We start from the raw sequence: 19,727 nt of genomic DNA on the forward strand, positions 1-19,727 counted from the left end.
GTATATTAAATATAGGCTATCAATATATAATATAGTATTTGATATAGTATATCAAATACAATCAAATACTGGATTGTAACAAGATAAAACCTGGGGGAGTTCTCTCTTCCTACTCTCCAAATACATGCAAAATTTTTACTGTTAACTTGTAAATACCTAATAATGCGTAGATAAACTTCCAATTCTGGAAGCCAAGTTTATTTTATGCTACATAATAACTGAGAAAAAAATCCAGAAGAAGGGAAGACAGGAGTAAAGAGCATTTACATCATTAAAGATATCCAGGGAGAATAAATTTGAAGAGGCTCAGTAATACTTCAGTTATTAAGAATCCAAGCAAAAACATTCTTACTCTTCTACCTTTTACCTAGTTTTGTGGTAATTACTGGTGATGACAACTGGTGTGATCACTATGCCGTATCTTATTGAGGCATCCTATTTCCACATCATACAATAGATAATGTCCAAAAATACTACTAATGATTCGTCTTTAGTGAAGGAAAATCTTTAAGCCTGTTCTAGATCCCTGCATCTATGCTTACAGTAGTGAATAAAATAGAGATAAACAATCTTCTGATGACATTTTCAAAAAGCAAAAAGTTGTTGGCTTTCAACAGGTTGTAAATGAAGAAGCCAATTTTGATACTTTACTCCTATCAAGCTGTACTTTTTCTTTTCAAGGGACATTATTTGCCATTGATCAACTCTTAACATTCAGAACTTCATCTGTTCTGGCAAGCCTAACACATACATGACACAGCACAGCAGAAGCATGCAAACCAAGAGGGATATTGCACACTGACATACCCGCCCAAAATATCCAGGAAACGAAAGTTTCTGAAAACAGGTGTGGATTTTGCAGCAGGCAAAAATAAATCCTCTGTCAGCCCCAAGTAAGAATGAGAAAAGAAACTCATAACACCAAGACTCTTTTAAATGTTGTGGCTTTAACCTTCTTCAAGTTGAAATAGTGGACATACAGTCAAGAACTACAAAAAGCAGGTTTACTCTAACTACCTTGGTCTCAGTTCTACGTGATCCAGGACATTAAGGGCAGAAAAGTTCCAATTGTCTAGGTTTCAGAAAATTCCCCTTAAAAATATATATTTTTCCTATTAGGTGGCAGCAATTCAAGACAAAGTGAAAGCACAGAACATGAAAAATGTCCTGTAGCAGGAAAAGGTAACACATAAAATACCAGTCAGATGTAGACACACAGAAACAAGAGAGAAAACAGTGCTCTAAAAGATGCTCATTACCTTTTCTCTTGTGGGTGTCTACACCTAACTCATTGTTAAGATCTTCCTTCTGTCCATTTTGGGGTCTGTGGTTAGAATTATATTCTGCCATTTCCCAGTCAGAGAAACAAAGGAAAAAAACATCCAGTCTCTTTTTTCAAACACGAAGAAGGCAGCAGTGGTGTTAAAGCATGGGCAAGCAAGAGAGCTTTAGAGAGCTGAGAGGTTCAAGCAGCTCTGGAACACATTCTCCCACTCAGCATTTTGTTATCAGGACAAAGATCATCTCACTGTTAGAGCAGCTGAGTCATGCATCTCTGAGCTGGTTTAAATTCTTTCTGCTGCTTTTTGTTATGAAAGAGTCCCTTCATGGAATTCATGAAGTTATCAAGTCTGCACTTTCAATTCTACATCACAGCTTCCTTTCAGCTTGATCTCTTTGCTGTCACAGCTTCTGACAATTTCAATGTTTGTTGGGATTTTGTATGGCTTATAATAAATACTTCCTTTAATTCTCCTTCCCACCTACTGACTCTGCATATAAAAGTGCCTTTTCCACACTCAAATAGAATATATTCAACTTTTATCAAAATAGATACTAGCTGAGGAAATGAAAAGGAAAAATTACTGTTATTTTTATATACAAATTCTAATATTCTATATGCAATTTCAGTGGAAAATTCGTTCTCTGCCTTTATTAAATAGCAGAACTGTACAGTGAACCTTGAGAAATTTGTATATTAACATACTGATACTGGGTATTTTTATCAATACATACAGAAGTTTAATATCTTCAAATGAATTACTTGCATGTGTAATCTGGCTACCTTGTAGTAAAATGAATTATGCTCCTGTATATCAAAGAACTATGTAGAGGATGGATTGGAATTTCTGTATTCTGTAAGGATAATGTAAGCAACATAAAATTCTGGAAAACATTGCAATTAGATTCTAAATTACTTTACAGTCCTTAAGCACATGAATCAAGCTGAGAAATAATTTCCCTAAAACTCATTAATCAAATCAAGTATATAACATTCCTTAACTAATGCTGTTCATTCCATGAAATGTGTATACAGAAGGCTTTCTTTTTTACTTCTCTTGTAACTGTTTATATGCACACTGAAGAAATATGCCCAGCGCTGCTTGCAATGGTTCCAGTAAAAAGGTACCATGAAAACAAACTTCTAATAAAGGGATTCATTATTAGTAGGATGTATGAAGGAGATCATAGAAGTAAAGGTGTACAAAACTTTCAGGGTACAGGTTCTTAAGGAATTACAAAAAAAAAAAAATAAAAAAGGTTGCAATCCACACAGTGCATTTATTTCACTCAACCTGAGTTTCTCTGAGTTTCAAATTTTAAAAGAAAATAAAAACTGAAAGTTACACTCAGTTTGAGAACACTAGGTTTTATCTTGTTTTACATCAAAACCTAACAAAACTGTGAATTTTTCTTGCTTTCAGCATGAAACTATAAATCACCTCAGGTTTTCTCAAACATTTAATTAACCTTAAGGTCAGTTCCTCAGGGTTAAATGCTGTTGTCACTGGAGAAAATGGGATTTTTGCCATTGACTTCAGTGCAATCAAGCTTTGGCCCATAGTGAATTATTTAAGTCAAGCCAGTTAGTATGAGCTGGGGAATACTGTAAGATAAAACTGAATAATTACTTAGTAGAATTAAAGTAACAAACCAGGATATATTATTTAGAATTAATTATTCATCTAGCTATATTGATTAGATTTGCCAGCGAAAAACTTTAAAACTAGCAATTTTTTCCTGAATTCCTTAGCATCTTAAAAATATTGTATTGGAAAGGTTCACAGGCCAATTATCCAAACATCTTGGACTAATACCAGAGTGGTCAGAAAAATTATTGCAATAACTCTTCAAATTCTTGGTTGTATTTAAGATAGAAATTCCAAAGAAAAGGTTTTGAAGTGGAGAGAAAGTATAATATAGAATGTTGGCTTTTCAATCACTAGTGTCACCTTTTGCTGTAGATATGTACTTGGAAATGCAGGTAGGCACTGGGAAGATTTTTGTAAAATATTTTAGATCTTACTCAAAGTTATGTGTCTAACTGTACCTTAGATGCCTTGAAAGTATCACTTTTATTCCCTTTTAAAACACATGATATAAATGTTTAAATGAACCAGGTAGGTGCCCACAGACAGATATGGAAATGATTAACAGAAGCCAGAGCTTTAAGAGAATTTTTTATAGTGATCACTATGGGAATCTCAATTGAGCCTGGAGGCCTTGATTCAACAAAGCATTTAGGCTTCTAACTTCCCATTGATTTCCCATTTAAATTAATGGCAACTTTGGGCCTAAAGACTTCATTAAACTTGGAACTAAGTGATTAGACTTTGGTGATATTTTCAGGACACCGAGTTCTTGATCACTTACAGAATTCCTGGAAAGGGTTACTTGGTGCTAGGGATTTCAGGTTATCTGCTGGAAAATGCAAACCCCCTTGTCACACTTGTCCCAGAGCACACCCACACGTGAAAAGACTGGACAAAGAACAGCAGCTCTCTGTGCCTCCCCCTGCAACTGTACACACACCTTTCCCATCTTATGTGCCAAACCTGTCTGACAGGCAGCTCTATTGTAAATTACCACACTAACACAAGGGTGTGCAGTTTTACATCACAAAAAATTGTGAAAGAAGTATAAACACAGGTCCTGTATGTTGGAGCTGAGTCCTGAACAAAAGCACTGCCAGCTCTACATGCAGAGGGCACTGAAGAGAACTCCAAGGCTGGTGCAACGTTCTGCCTGCTTCTCTGAGGGAGCAGGAAGGTCCCAAAGGACTGAGAGTGCAGCTTGCTCTGGGGATGTGTCCATTCTAAACAGAATGTGGGGAACTGAGCATCCTCCCCTGCAAGTTTCATACAACCTGTCAGAAAAAAAAAAACAAACAAAACATTGCCTAGAAATTTCATGCATAACTTCAAACACATGTATTTGATGATGATGTCTTTAGAGATTGCTGTTTCACATACATATAGTTAAAATTATTAATGATTATATTGATTCAGTCCTAAATCAGTTTTCCTATTCATCTCTACTTGTTTCATGTGCATGTTTTTGTCCAAATACAAATAGAACTTGAAAAACCAGAGGTTCTGGAATAAAGCATGAGATGTTAAAAATATCAGACAAAATTATAATAGCTTTAAGCTATGCTTTGCTAAATTAAAGTGTGTGATTAACTTCTGTAAGTATGTAATGCATTCACATCTTACTTTGTCCTGAAGAGCCATTGGCTTTTTTTTGAATGAGCAAATTAGAGTAAGTTCGCACACGTATTTCTTTTTTCCACCATATTTTTATGTAGAAAAAATACTTTTCTTCTTCCATCACAGGTAATCATAGTTGCTGTGTGATTTAGAAGTATGATACAGTTTAAAGTGATCTGCTCATCTAAATATTGTCAGCAAACAAATCTGCACAGAATTATAGAAGCCATCTACTGACATTTGATTCATAAAAATACAAATAAAGGATGACTAATTTTTTTTGGTTTTTTGAAGACTGTAGGGAACAGTCAACTAAAGTAATTTAAAATAATTATTTCATGCTCCATTTAATTTTAAAAGTACTTGGAGATGGGTTCTGAAATTTTTTTAATGCAATGAGCAGAATCTCTTTCACTGTAAATATCCTGGGCTCACTCTTGAGACAAAAATATCTGATTTTCCCAGTCTTGTATTCTTAATGTGTTATAATTCATTGTGATAGGTGTGATTTTTGACATTATGGGATCCGGTTAGATCATAAAGTGTATACAAATCAAATAATATAGATTAGATGCTATGCTGGTCCATAACTGTTAAATGGGGTCATGGTTTCTAACTAGCTAATAGACTCTTATGTACTAAATTATTTCATGGAATTCAGTACCATCTATTCATCATAACACCGACATGCATTATCTTAGGCAATTAATATAAAAATTCTTCCCTCTTGCTTCTGGTTTGGATGAATTGTTACTAAGGCAAATTACTTAAGTCATTGTCAGTGCTAACTGTACTAATATTTTTAATTAGCAGTGGACTCTGTATAACAAGCTACTATTCTAAGTGGGAACAAAAAGAAAATACTGTGATTTTAGTTTCCTTAACTGTAAGAAGTAACGAGTGTTCATATTTTTTTCACAAAAACACGTTTCTGCTCAACAATTACTTCCCACATAGCTGGTCTGTTCTTTTGAGGCAGTCATATGAGAGGAATTTGACATCCTAGTACACTCAGTGAATTAGGGTTCTGAGTAACAAAGAGTATCTTCAATGTCAGTGGACTTTTCATAGGAAGCTTCGAGAACAGAGTTTTGTAATGACATATTCAAAATCATCAACAGACTTATTTTCAAGAAATTAAGCCATTATAAAATGCTATATTATTATCAAAACCATAATTTCATAGCTCTATTTGAAAAAAAATTGTAATATCTTCAAATGTGTTGGGAGACAAAGTCATTGACCATTTCCAGGTTCCTGTTCCCTCTGCCTTACACCCAGTAGTCAGAGCACTTTTACAGTTATATAGTACTGTGAACTGGTTTGGAAGGGACAGCCCTTTAAAAACCTGACAAAAAGAGCCAGATAAAGACAAAGAGCCACTGAGACTTGAATTGAAAATCTGAATGCTTTTCTGAAGGCTTTTCTTAGATGAAAATCTAAGTCATTCTGACAGATTTGTTACATAGTCAGAAAATCTTCTGTATCACATCAATAACCTGATTTCTCATGCTAAACCTGAGATTTGGTTGGTCAGTCTTGAAGCCTAGTAACACCAACAGGGAAGGACAAAGTTTACATGTGTATTGACACAGTCATTTAATAAAATAAATGCTAATATTTTCAAATGTATGCCAGGGTAGAAATATGGCCCTCTCCCAACACTCAGTTGAGAAGTTCAAAGGATTCTTTAGAAAACAGTCTATGTTTCCTAGTCAAGGTAGCAGAACACTTACATTACTTTGGTAATTCCTTACTTCTTAAGAAATCAGAATAAAAACGGTTTCTAATTTTTTTTTTAATCAACATTATTACAATAATGGGCAGGTCAGTAAATAAATAGATTGGATAACATCCTGATAAGTATTAGGTAATTATTGTTGGATGAGTTTATAAATGCTTTACAAGAACTTTATAAATGCTTTACTCTACCGGCTACTTGACTCCCATAAATAACACACAACAATTCAGAATAACTGTTAGTGTCAAGAAGACCCATACAGAAAATTGATGTCATAATGAAAGGAAAATAATAAAAAAGCTGACCAGAAAATAAATGAGGAAAAGCTGAGGAGTGATTAAACAAGCTGAAGAGACAAGGCAAACAGAGAGAAGAGACTAGTTACTGCTATCCACAGGCATAAACACTCATTACCCATGTTACTCTGCAATTTCATCACCAGGTTTGGAAAATATGCATGAAACAGGTTTAATTTTGAAAATTTAAAGGGTTCATCAGGATCTCTTAATCAAATCACACATTTACAGTACATTGTTATCTGTCACAATCAATTAAAACATGAGAGACTTAAGTGGCCACAGAGCACTTGGGAGGTCTATAATGTCCCTGATAAGACTGTACAACACCTCTTAATAGTGATGGAAATTAGAAATGTGCCTGGACAAGAAAAACAGACTTCTCTACACTATTTGAAAACCCTATGGAAATGCCAGAGAGTCCTGCAGACAGCTAAAAGCTCAGCACTATCACATCTGATCTCTGAACGACCTCAGTACCAGGACAAATATAAATATTGCCTGCCAGTACTACTGCGAAAAATATTTACTGACTTTTGTTGGAGAAATGTTTTCCTGTTTAGAACAAAACACTCTCCAAATGAATGTTGCCATGACCTGGTAAGCAGGGGGGACACAGACACTGCTGGTTATAGTTAGCTGCTGCAGTTGCTTGCTTGTTGAAGCAGTAACTGAGATCTGCATTGAGAGGAAGAAACAGAGCAACCATAGAAAGAAACAATAGTGGAAACAATAAGAAAAGTTAATTTTTTAGCTACCATTTTTGTAAATAAAGATTAATCCTAGGTGGAAGATTCTTAGGGGTTTTGTTGTGGCTAAACTGTTTTGGATTTTTTTATAACTGCTTTTCTTATTCTTGTTGTGAGGCACTATTGGGTTTAGAGACCCAGAAGGAAAATCTCTCTTCAAATTATTGCACACCAATCACCTAAACACAAGATGGAATAGGAGGGCAAACATGGTACCCATGACATTTGGGTTAAACTAGTAACACTGTAATAGCTTTGTAATTCAAATACAAAGTACACACTGATTTTTGTTTCAGTTTTAGTTATGGCAAAATGTGACTTACTCACTGGATGGATTTTCCCAGTCCCACACGTCTTGTTAAAATATTGATATCAATGTTTTGCCTCTCTGTCTCTCTCCTCATACATGCAGCACAAAGGTCACCATGCAGAAGACATGCAGAGTTATTTCAGCTGCTCTGCACTGCCTACCATGCTCTGCTGAGCACATCAACAATTTGGCCACTGCAGTAGAATTTGTAAGATTGGGGAGGATGCTGCTCCTCCCCAGCCCTGCCCTGCCTCCCATGGATTTCTGAAGTTATTCTTTCTTAAGCTGTAAAACTCAAATTTCCAAGATAAATAAACTTCTTTTGAGTTCATCATCCTGGTACTTAGAGAAGTTTAAAAACGTTCCAAGAAGCAGAGGCACTTCAGCCTTAGCTCCAGTGCTCACCTTACTAACATAGACATTACAGAGAACTGAGGCTTTAATTTGCAAACAGAGCAGTGCTCTACATCTGTATGTTTGCTTTGGTGGATGAGGGTTCAAAACTCAGAAAATGAAGCCTCTTTTAGGCTTTGATTGGACTGATTAGCTTGAAGTTCATAAGTTTTAAAAAAAACCCCAAAAAACAAAAAAACAACTATAGCTAACTTGCATATGATTTCCTACTATTTTTAATATAAATTTAATATTTAAAATCCATCTCTTGTGTCCTAAACCAGATATTGTCCAAAGCAGCTGTGACTGAATTGTAAAATCTCACCCTGTGTCTGGTTTCACATCTGGCAACACCCAGCTAACAGTTACAATTTAGAGTAATTAAAGGAGGTTTTTAGAAAGCCAAAATTATATATAAAGAATAAATTATTAAACTGTTATTTTGTTTTCCAACCAAATTTGCAGAAACTTTAAAAGTAACTGGGCTATCCAGTTATTTCTAAAGGTGTTGATCAAAATAAGAACATGCTGAGGAAAGTAAAGGCAAGCTTGTAAATGGGTGGGGACTGGGCAACGTTAAGCTACCATAATTACTAGCCAGCAGTATGTCTCCACTTTGATGTCAACTATATGCTTTCTTTTGTCTCAGGGAGGAAGAAACTTCAAAAGATTTAATTTCAAGACAATAAAGGGCCTTGCTAATACATGTACAGACTTTAACTACAAATGGAAATTTTTAGCATCAAAGATATAAACATAACTTTTAGAACTAAATATTGATTTTGTGTTATTTGTGTAACACATCTACCAAATATATTCTTTATATGAGTACTATATAGGGTATAGCTTATGGAAAATAATAATCATGGATATTTTAATAAGAAATCTACATCTTTGTTTCTATAACTTTGTATGATTTTGTATAATTGTAATATGTTTGAAACTTTAAATATGACATAATCTTAAAATAATTTTAAGTGTGAACAATTCTACTAAATTATAAAATATATAAAGCTACATATATAGAGAAGATGGCCATGACATCTTATAATTCTTTTTCAGAAACCATACCAACATAAATACTTTCAAACAAGTATTATTTTTCCAATTAATTATTTTTAATTAAAGAAAAAAGAGCTGACAATGAAAATGTACTAAGAATATAGGACTGACATTAATGCAATTATTTTTCAATAACTCTATTAAATTTTGGGTCTATCCTCACACCATAGATAAAACTTATTAATGACACATCTGAGAGCTCTTTCTAGATCCTCAAATATAGGAGGGAGAATTAGAAAAGAGTGTGAATGACACTTTTTGTTCACACATCAGTACAAAGAGCCTGTTTTGGTTGAACTGAAAATTTACTGCATAAACAGAGATAACTGCAGAGAAAAGGTGTGCTTCATTCATTATGGATGGAAAAAATATTTCATTTTCAGAAAGCCATTATAAAACCTAGAGGAGCTCCCAGAGTAGCATCTAGCAGAAGGTGAATTCACTCCCACCCTCTGGCTGACACCATTTGAATGCAAATTTCCCTCTTCCCAGAAAAGAAAGCTAAAAAACAGATTACATGTCATTCCCAGGTAGGAATAAAATAATTAAATCTATATTGAAATTCTCTAGTGTGATTTTTTTAAATCTGATTCAAACTGATTACTCTACACATAAACGATCTGGATTCCAATATCTTTCCCAATTAGAATTCAGTCTACTTATCTACTGGTTATAATTTGAAGGGTTTTTTGTCTACATTCATTCATTCAGCAAAAAGCAATGTCAGCTGATGTATTTCATGTAACACTGCAAAGTGTCCTTGATTCCCATCTGTGCACAGTTAAAAACAGAGAAACAAGTCCTATCTAGCACCTAGCACCCTATTACTATTATAAAATTACATTATATTACACCTTATTACACTATAAAATAGATGACTATTTTTCTTTAAGCAATAGTTCACAAAGTGCTGATAAATCCTAATCCTGGCCATTTCATAAGAGGCTTTTGTAGTATGTAACACAAAATTGAAAAATACTTTTTATAAAAACTTCAGAAAATATATTGTGTCTTCTCAATTGTTGTGGTCAGTTATCCTGTATTATAAGAAAAGGTGGCTGCTTTAAATTCCTGCTGAACACACCTGAATAACCATTTCTGAGATATGGAGGCTATTATCTCCTGTGACGCAGATTTGCTTTTACTTTCAGAGGTTCTTTCTGTGTGTAACAGCCCATGGAACTCCAAGGTAAACAGCAGACACAGCAGAATTGTTTCTCAATAGAAAACTGTCCTCTAACAAGACCTAAATTTCTCACCAATTCTACCAAGTACTTTTGTGCTCTCAGAATTATGTTAGGCCCTCTAATCTCATTGTATTAATGGGTTTCAGTATCAGCTGTTTCTGCAATAACAGAATTCAATATGCATTGCAAAGAAATCAAACTTTAAATTAAGGTGACAATGATTATGATTGGTTTAGATGCAGTCCGGTCTACCCTTATTTGAAAAATTTGCACACCAGCTACACAGCAAAGATACTTATCTTTCGTCAAAATGAAAATAGCTAAAATGAAGGCTTCATGCTCCCCAGTTTTGCTTTTTATGTTGTGCTGGGAAATCTGAACTGCCTCCTCAGTTAGTTACTTGTGAAAGTTAAGAGCTTTGGTTGAGAATTCTTGGGTCTGACAAAGCACTTCACATCCTCCAAGACAAAATACTTATTGATCCCAAACATGTAACTGCAGAACAAACAGGAGTTTAGCCTGAAGGACTGAGCAGGGACTGCAAGCTGGAACACAACTATCAGAAGTCTAATACAGAGATTTAGGTTGAGACTATTTACCCGGATTTCTGCTTTCAAATTTAATGAGAAATTTTAAATAGATGCCAACAGGAAAGCTCTCTCATTTCAGGAACTAAACTGATGTCCTTTAATTGTGGCTTTCTTCGAGCCAGCTGTTGTGTCCATACTATAAACTGGAAGAAAACAACTGTGGGGTGGACATTTAATTCTGTCTCTCGATAGCAAACATTAACCACTGGCCTGCTATCGGACCACCTGCAATGTGTTAGTCATTACAGAGGTCACTGTTACTGAACATTTTAAACTGTGAATAGCTTCAGTTTAAATTAGGTGTAAAAAAAGTCATTTCCTTTCAGTGATAAACTAAAACACCTGCAGCACAGCTCAAGTTTACCATGAGAGATATAAACTCTCACTCTGAAGTTGGGCTGACTGTTCAAGGACATACAAAACCACAGTTTTATAAGATAAAGTCTCTCTAACCTAAATTATTAGTGTTGCCAGATTAGGTGCTTACATGCACAACTATTTCCCTAGATTTCAAGTTACTCTTGGAACAAATGACATCTTCTGTTGTGGATATATTACATGACTTCTATTGCCAAGTCACTTATATCAAATTTTGCCTTCTACCACAATAAAAAAACCCCAAAAAACCCAAAAAAACCAACCAAAAACCAAAAAACCCCCTCAACCCAAAACACAAAAAACTACTCAAAATGAAACAACAGTAAAACCCCAAACCCAACAAAAAAACAACCAATCAAACAAAACACAATAAAGAAAACCCATTTGTTCTGTTTTCCTTGTTTTCATTGTCTCTTCTCTATTATAGAATTAGAAACATTGCATTTTAAATCCAGAGCTGACAATATCGGAGCTGTTTCTGATTGCATCAAATTTTAGCTTATGTTATTAGCTGCTATTTGCAATAGGTTCTGTGAACCATGTTCAGAAATCATATACAACTGGGGCAATGAGAAACAACAAGGAGATTGGGTAAATATTAAATTTATACAATACATTGATGCAGGTGACACCAGAGCATTCTCCAGGTACTCTTGGACAGATTCTATTAACTTCAAAATTTGACCATGTGAGAGTCTTAAAAATAGATATGAAACCATGATATTATAATTTAAATATCCCAAAGACTAAGGACTCTGAAATATCCAGACTGAAAATCTGATTCTTCAGACTCTGTATTGTACACCTAATCCACAAGATGTTGAAGCCACAGTTTTACTCTCAAAAACTTATCTGTAAAATTCCAAATTATTTGATTACATGATACATGAAAACGAGAGAGAGAGAGAGAGAGAGAGAGAAAGGCTGGTAAGATACTTATTTATCTGCTCTTACAGATCTTTTCACACATTCAAACACTGGATTAAATCTAATTCTCATCCTGATATACTAATTGTCTACTTCAGCTGACTCACTTGTGGGTCCATTCTTTCAAAATCTGCTGAGATTGCAACTTACAACATTTCTTCTTAGCAGTCTGTATAGTATAAATTAACTTTGAAATGCAAGGTTTCTTTTAACTGAGCTCCCAGTATGCCTTGCAGAAGTGCATATCCCCTTCCCCAAGATGCTGAAAAACAATCTTGGAAAAATTAATAAATACTTATAAGTAGATGAAATATTAAAAAGAACCAGGTTTGGGACATTTTCAGGAACCAATATTCTCATCTGAGTGTTGTCCCACCTACTACTGCTGCCTTAGTAAGTGTCACTTCTGAAGAAAGGCAAGATGAGCACTACAGAGGATAGTTTTAAATGTTGGAGGCAGGTCACCAATGGATGGATTTTCCTAAATGTTCCAATATCTTTTTCATCCTCAGTAGTTAACTGGGGTTTGGCAAATCCTAACAGCTGAGTGTTTAACCACTACATTTTCGTGTGTGTTTCTGTCTGCATACAATGTAATTAAGAGTTTTTGCCTTCCATATTCCAACCTGTTATTATCAGTCACTGCTGTAAAGACAAAATCTGCTTCCCAAGTGGCTTCTTTCAATACACCATAAAACTGAGCCCTGGTGTGAAGCAGAAACGAGGGCTGTAATGTGGGAGCCAGCCAACCTTTCCCAGTGTCACATCAAACACTACATTGTGTGGCCATTGACAGCTTTCTCATGCTGAAACAAGCCTGCCATGCAGATAATAAAATGCTGAAACCCATTAATAATATTCCCACTATTTTCTCCAGGTAACAACTGTTAAATGAATGACCACACATTTGGTAGATAAAGGTCCAGGGAACATTCCACAATGCAGCTGCTTTTTGGAAGTCCTTTTTACAGAACACAGGATGAAGACAGTTTATTTGAATATTCCCAGGCAACTCCTGATTCTCTAGATAAATACTAATCATTTCATAATATGTTAGTGTCTAAGAAATATAATTCCTAAGTAGCTCTATTCTTTTTGCAAATGTAACAAATTTTCCAAGGCAAGGAATAATGTCCCTTGATCTGTTTTAAGATTACAGTAGCCAATGACATTAAAAGTCATTGAAAATTACTTTTGAAAACAATAAATAATGCCAATAAATATTGAACAAAATATTTAAATATGACAATTCCATCAATACAAATTTAACAAGAAAAATATTATAGTTTGAAATGAGTTCAAACTAAATTCATGTGTAAATACCTACGCATTGGTTAAAAAAAAATTAAATACACTAACTTTTACTCAAGTGTTAGTTCCTTCTGGAGAAAATTTTAAAAGAACCCCACAGAAAACATATAATGCACCAAGGAGAAACATGGTGCTCAGCAAATTCAAAGAAAATAGGCTCTGTGTCTGACTCACAATCAGTTTTTGGCTTGTCTCTTAAGAACATGAAAGGCTTTTTGGAGAGCCATAGACTGATCATCAAATATTTAGTACCTGCAAATGCATAAATTAAGAGAGCAATCTCAGAAGATAGTCTGGCTTTCAACCCTCTCCTTAAAGCTGAGAGAATATTCTCATTTTTGAAATACCATTTATTTATTTTCTATTTACCTTCAGAATAAAATCTCCTAATGCACTGCAGGAAAGCAAACCTCTCTTCCATTACTGAATTTGCTTCCACAGTTATAATCCTTTGACACAATATTTCCACAGTAATTTTTAATCTTGCATGCAAAGCCCGCTGACTTCTCTCAATACTACCCAGAATCTTATTGCTTACTTTCACACTTCCAATTTCTTACATGCAAAGAGCACAACGCAGAGAGGTGTGACACTGCAAGGACAGTCATGACCCTCCCTGCACCAAGACTTCCTGGTGGGCCTGCAGCAGAAATGTCCTCCCCAGTTTGTGTTTCTCTCTCTCTTTTCTGCCCAGTTCAGCCTGGAGGGAACTGTGAGGTGAGAACATCCCCGTGCTGCTCTGTAGACACAGAGGACACAGAGCCTCAGCCAGGGCAGATTTTTGTTCCAGAGGCTGGGAAACTGGGCCAGTGTCACTTTGTCAAACCTGCCTGTACACCCCCATGAAGTGCTGCAAGATCCTCCTCCACCTAATTTGGCATCATCCATGGAGTGAAGCAATGCTCCTCCTCCTGGTGGGTGAGTTTGGCCAGATGCAAGCTGAGGGTTGGCAGGGATCAATACCAAATATTTTTGCCTGTTATGGACTGGATTCTATAAACATCAGTACCGTTTGCTCACCAAGAATGACAACTCTTCAAACTGCAGTTTGCAACACCAAGAGAAATAAATATGTACATTGTTAAAATTGACCTCATAAACATGTGCAAGAGCTCAACATTTATCTCAATACATCATGAACACTGTAAAAAAATTGTCCAGATTAATCTGTTGCTAATTCCAGAGAAAATCAAAAGTAGGGCAATGAAGCTAGTCAAGATATTACTCCTAATTATGTCTCTGAATCAGACAATAATTTACTTACAGCTTCATTCTGTGGCTTTTGCACATTAATAATGCTGCAATGAAGATTTCAAGACACTAAAACAGAAAAAGAAAGGATATCAGCTATAAGACTATACATCCCTTAAAAAAGCAGGCCTCTCTATTATTTGTGACACAAGAACAATCTCAACTCAAAATAAAATTAATATATATACAATATACTTTAATGACATTTGAGGAATGCTAATCTACAGTCAGCCATCAAGGACTGAGGTATTGCTATTTTAAAAAAATGTCCTAAAATATAAAAAAGTGTTTGGCTTTTTGATTTTTTTTTTTTTTAATACATCAACATCATGCTGTATGTTCTATTCAGAACAGACTATTTCCCTAACCATGGAAATGGTTACTATAATTGTACTCTTGAGTAAGAATGAGCCTCTGCAGGAGCTGACCCATGAAGGTCTGCAAAATACTTGAGGGCAGTAACAGTGTAAACTTATGTTGTTGTAAACATGGCCCTTAATCCATCAAAAGAAAAACATATGGATTCCATCTTTATTTATTTCTACAACAAGTCAGAGTCATCATGACATCTTTAAATACTTTGAATATTAGCGTGCTGACTTATGAACTAAAAAAGGCAAAACTTGACTCCATAAAAAGAAAAAGCCTCTTTTTTTTGGCTTATTGCTCAACAAAAAGCAGAACTTTCTAAACACTGCATTAAAATTAATAAAGCTGTTTTGAAAAGTCCTGTATTTCAATATTATTACAGCTGCAATAATTAAGAATTTGGCTACAACTCTGAGTCATGGAAATCCATCAATCTACAGATTTCATTTACTAAAACTTCTATATATATGGAAATTCTTTTAAAGTTTGTCTAATGGAAAAAAGACACTTGGTTAAACCAAATGCATGAAGCACTAATGAACATAAACAACAAAGAGAAAAAACTGTGTGTATGACACTGACCATATTTTATCCAATAAATATACAATATGACTACTGAAGGTAAGGATAAAAAGAGATTTTAACACAGACACTTAAATATAACATAAAAATATATTACTGAACTGGCCCTTTACCAAGAGTATCATTCTTTTTCAAATGCAATAGTGCATATCTGATGAGACCTGTTGCTGTTAATGTTAGCAGTTTTCTTACTGTTTTAGACCAATTTAATCAGAGATGTTAAAGTTCTACCTTGCCCCTGCCTTGGCCAAGCTTTCTTACACCATGCTCATATTCCTGGGGCTGCACAGTGAGTCTGTTCTAGCAACTGAAATGGATAAAATACAAGCATATTAAAAAAAAAAAAAAATTGACTGTCTCAGCTTCCCAAACCACATCACTGTCTTTAAGGGCAACAAACCTGTAAGGATAGAAGAAGGGCAGGACAACTATATATCTGTAGAATTATACCCTAAAGATTCAATCATAAACCACCCCATGTATTTGTGTACTCAGAAAAGAGGTAAGATATCCTGGGTAGAAGTAACATTAATGTCTTCCTGATGGCCCGAGAACTTAGGTCTGTGTCCATGAGCAAATATGAGGGAAAAGGGAGAGAATTTTAACATGTTAGACAATGGAGATGGACACACAATGAGTGTGTGTGTGTTTGGTGTTCACTTGCTCATATATCCAAGGCAAATAAATATGTATCCAAGTTGAAGAGAGAAACCTAAGAAATGATAACAAAGATTCTTAAAGCTGTTTCTTATTAAGACATTAGACATCAGTTTGTAAAGAGAAGTATGCAAATTAAAAAAAACAACCCAACAAAAACAAAAAAAAAACCCAACCACCAAACTCCCACCACAATTTCACACTGTCTATGCAGAACACCCAGGGTGGGGCAGTGAGGTACTTCAGTGTCATCATGGCTGGGAGACAATCCCATCTGGAACTCTGCACCCATCTTAGTTCACCTCACTGTGAGAGAGACTGGGAGAAAAGAAGGGAATGCAGGGAAAAGCAAGGAATGTTGTATAGTCAAGGGAAAGAGATTTATGAGGAAAGATTTAAAAGAGGCAACAGACTGGCCAAAGAATGACTAGGTAGGGGATATGAGGCATGGTAACAGTCTATAAATATTTCAAGATATAAACGCACAAATAAGACAAAAGAATAATCTAATGACGTTCACGGAATATAACTAGGAGTTAGAAGATTAATGAAAAAAAAGGAAAAACATAGCTTAAATATCAGGAAAACCTCCTGAAAGTAAGATGCCTTAAACTGGCTGAAGAAAGGAAATAATGTGTAGATCCTCTCTAACATTCAGCAAATTTTGCATCAAAATGAAATAATGCACTAGCAAGTGTACCATGGACAAAATGCTTGCATTTACATGGAGAAAAGAAACTAAAATACCTTTAGCCTCAATAAAGAAATCTTAAATTTATGCAATGTTAATTCACTTTAAAAACAAATAATCTTTTCAATATTCACGTGGCATTAACATTACATAACTAATATATTTTTATAGGTTAATAATTCTAGATAGTAGAACTGTTTGAAGGTTTATCATTCCTGTAAATTTGATGACTAAATAGATTTTGTATATAAACAGTAAACAGGCACTTTTTTCAATCTAATTTAGAAAAATTTTGAAACTGTTATTCATAAAACATTTTAGACAATTGCTTAGGTTTTGTTTTTCCTTATTTTTTCCAGCATATAAGAAAAAGATTATGGCATTATTTAGCCTACTGTCGAAAATTCAGCACAAGTTACAGCTCTTATTTTCTTCATTATGACTGTTTAATTCAAACAAATCCCATATTCATATTGATATAAAATTACTTTATAAAATTTCTGGTGTGTTTTGTTTACATAGAGAATTTATAAGTAAAAAAAAAAATATTTGAAAATTCTGTTTCCCAGGAGTTATATTATTATATTAATATTATAATATTATTATTATTATAACAAGTATGTTAGTATTATTATAACAAGTAAAATCCATTCTCCCTTATATTACTCTTTTACCAGTTTTAATAGAAAATGTTTAAATCCTGCTTTAAACAGTAAAAAGTTCCACCTTAGTAAAAACTCCTCTAATCTTAAACTAGTTTATCTATTCTAAAATAATGGTATTTCAGTTCTAAATATTTGTGTTTCTTGACTAAGCACACCAGAAAAAAGTCCACCATTTCCTTAAATTAATTTTTAAGTTTTCTAGTCTAATTTCATCTACTTCTATTAAGGTTTTTATTCATCATTACATAAAAAGTTTGTTAGTTAAAACCCGTGATAACAATTAACAGTGAGTCAACATGATAGGAGATATGAGAATTTGCAAATGTGAACAGTAGCACGACAGAAAGAGCCACTACATTCTGCAATTTCATCCTCGAGACTAAAATATTATTTACCTGCATGCCTGGCTACTCAAAATCAAGTAGATAAAAGTGCTTAAGTTGTCTTCGCTAATTAATGAAGGATGGGTGCTTGCGTGGAGACCAGCATGCACATGTAGCTAATAGGAAAAAACTGGAAATACTTGAGGAATTTCTGAACAGATTTGCCTGTGTGCTTTCTTAGGGCCCAGTGCAGCCCAGAGGAGGCTCTGTGGCTGCTGGCCAGGGGATGCTCGGTGAAGTTCCCGTGTGAGGGAACTGACAGGACAGCTCCAACGTGAGCTGAAAAAAGCCACCAGGTTCTTTAGAAAGGGCACTTGTTGTTTTATTTGTTGCTCAGGTTCTGATGGTTTTGCTGGGAATCCTTTTATGCAGCTTGACATTTATTTTTAACGTATCTGTGTGAAGTATGTGGAGGAACTGTGGTTTTCCAGCTTGGCAGCAACAAGAGAAAAGCTGATGTCAGATGAAAGTTCAAAAAAGCTGCTCTCAGGAGAAAGTCTGAGAAGCTACAGAATCATTTCTTAGAAGAAATGTAGTGCAGTCTCATGTATGCACAGCATATGTGCACACATGCACACAATGGTATGACAAAGGGATCACACATTATACTTAAAATGTTAAGTGATGTCATATGCATGAATAGGATTTTCTGTTTTATGAAAGATACCAGTCATTTGGACAATGAGAATGACTTAATATAACAATTAATTCATTTGTATAATATCCCATTATTATATATACACGTCTCTTTTGTTCATATAGCAAACATATTTTTGCTGAAATTATAATAGTATAATTTAGCTTATAATGTAAATGTGGTATAACACAGCAGACATCATGAGAGTCATATTCAAATATATTGCATATTTTTGTTCAAATAAGAGCACTTAACACAAACCCTAATGTTCTCTTACTAACCTTTAGAATTAATTGCCCTCCACGAGTGATTTGAAGTATAGCATGATACACATCTAAAATAAATATTTTAGCAGTTCTGTGACAATGACTTCAGTTAAAATGCAGTTAATAATTTGCCATGCCCTCTGGCTTACAGTTTGATCTCCCATATGTTTCAGGTTGTCTCTCCTATAGGACAAAGCACATAACCCTTCCTCAGCCCCCTGACTGGAGGCCACAGCCTCAGTGAATCACTGTTTTCTACCACAGTAGATGTGTGAAATTCAGTTTCTCAGTCTCATAAAATCTCACAACAGCAGTCTTATATTTATATGTGGTGGGTGTTATCTGCTGTTGTAGAGATAAAAGGCACAGATACCTGAAATCCAAGAAGAATCAAAACAGGAGAGTCTGTGAGAACTCAACACCAAGAATATGTTACGTATACTGAAGACAAAAATTACGAACATAAATAACTTTTCCTTATAAAAACAATGTACTTGTTTGCATCATCATTTCAATAATAGTTCTCCTTTACTCTGCTTTTGCCTTACTGAACTGAAATATTAGTACTTTATAGTCTCTTTCATTCCATAATTATTGCAGTTCAATTATGCTCTTGCATATGTCAGGTACACTGCAGTCTAATTTAATCTTCATTACACATTGCCATATTGCAATTATACATGCTATCAGAGTGTTAACACATATTTAAACCTGTTATTCCTTTGTCACTGATTTACAAAGAGGTACCTGAAAAGAAGCAGATGTCATAATTACGTGCTTATGCAGCTCATT

At 34.7% G+C, this 19,727-nt stretch overlaps 1 long non-coding RNA gene across 1 annotated transcript in view; it reads right to left on the bottom strand.

Annotated features, from left to right (window-relative positions):
- LOC116184054 (uncharacterized) overlaps positions 1-19,727 on the bottom strand; it is a 155,667-nt gene that overhangs the window by 4,708 nt on the left and 131,232 nt on the right. The window contains exon 2 of the long non-coding RNA XR_004148785.2: positions 14,699-14,754. This is a non-coding gene — a long non-coding RNA (uncharacterized LOC116184054). The remainder of the gene's footprint in view (positions 1-14,698; positions 14,755-19,727) is intronic.

Source organism: Lonchura striata, chromosome 13 (genome assembly GCF_046129695.1).
Source record: "Lonchura striata isolate bLonStr1 chromosome 13, bLonStr1.mat, whole genome shotgun sequence".
In the NCBI taxonomy this organism is placed as follows: domain Eukaryota; kingdom Metazoa; phylum Chordata; class Aves; order Passeriformes; family Estrildidae; genus Lonchura; species Lonchura striata.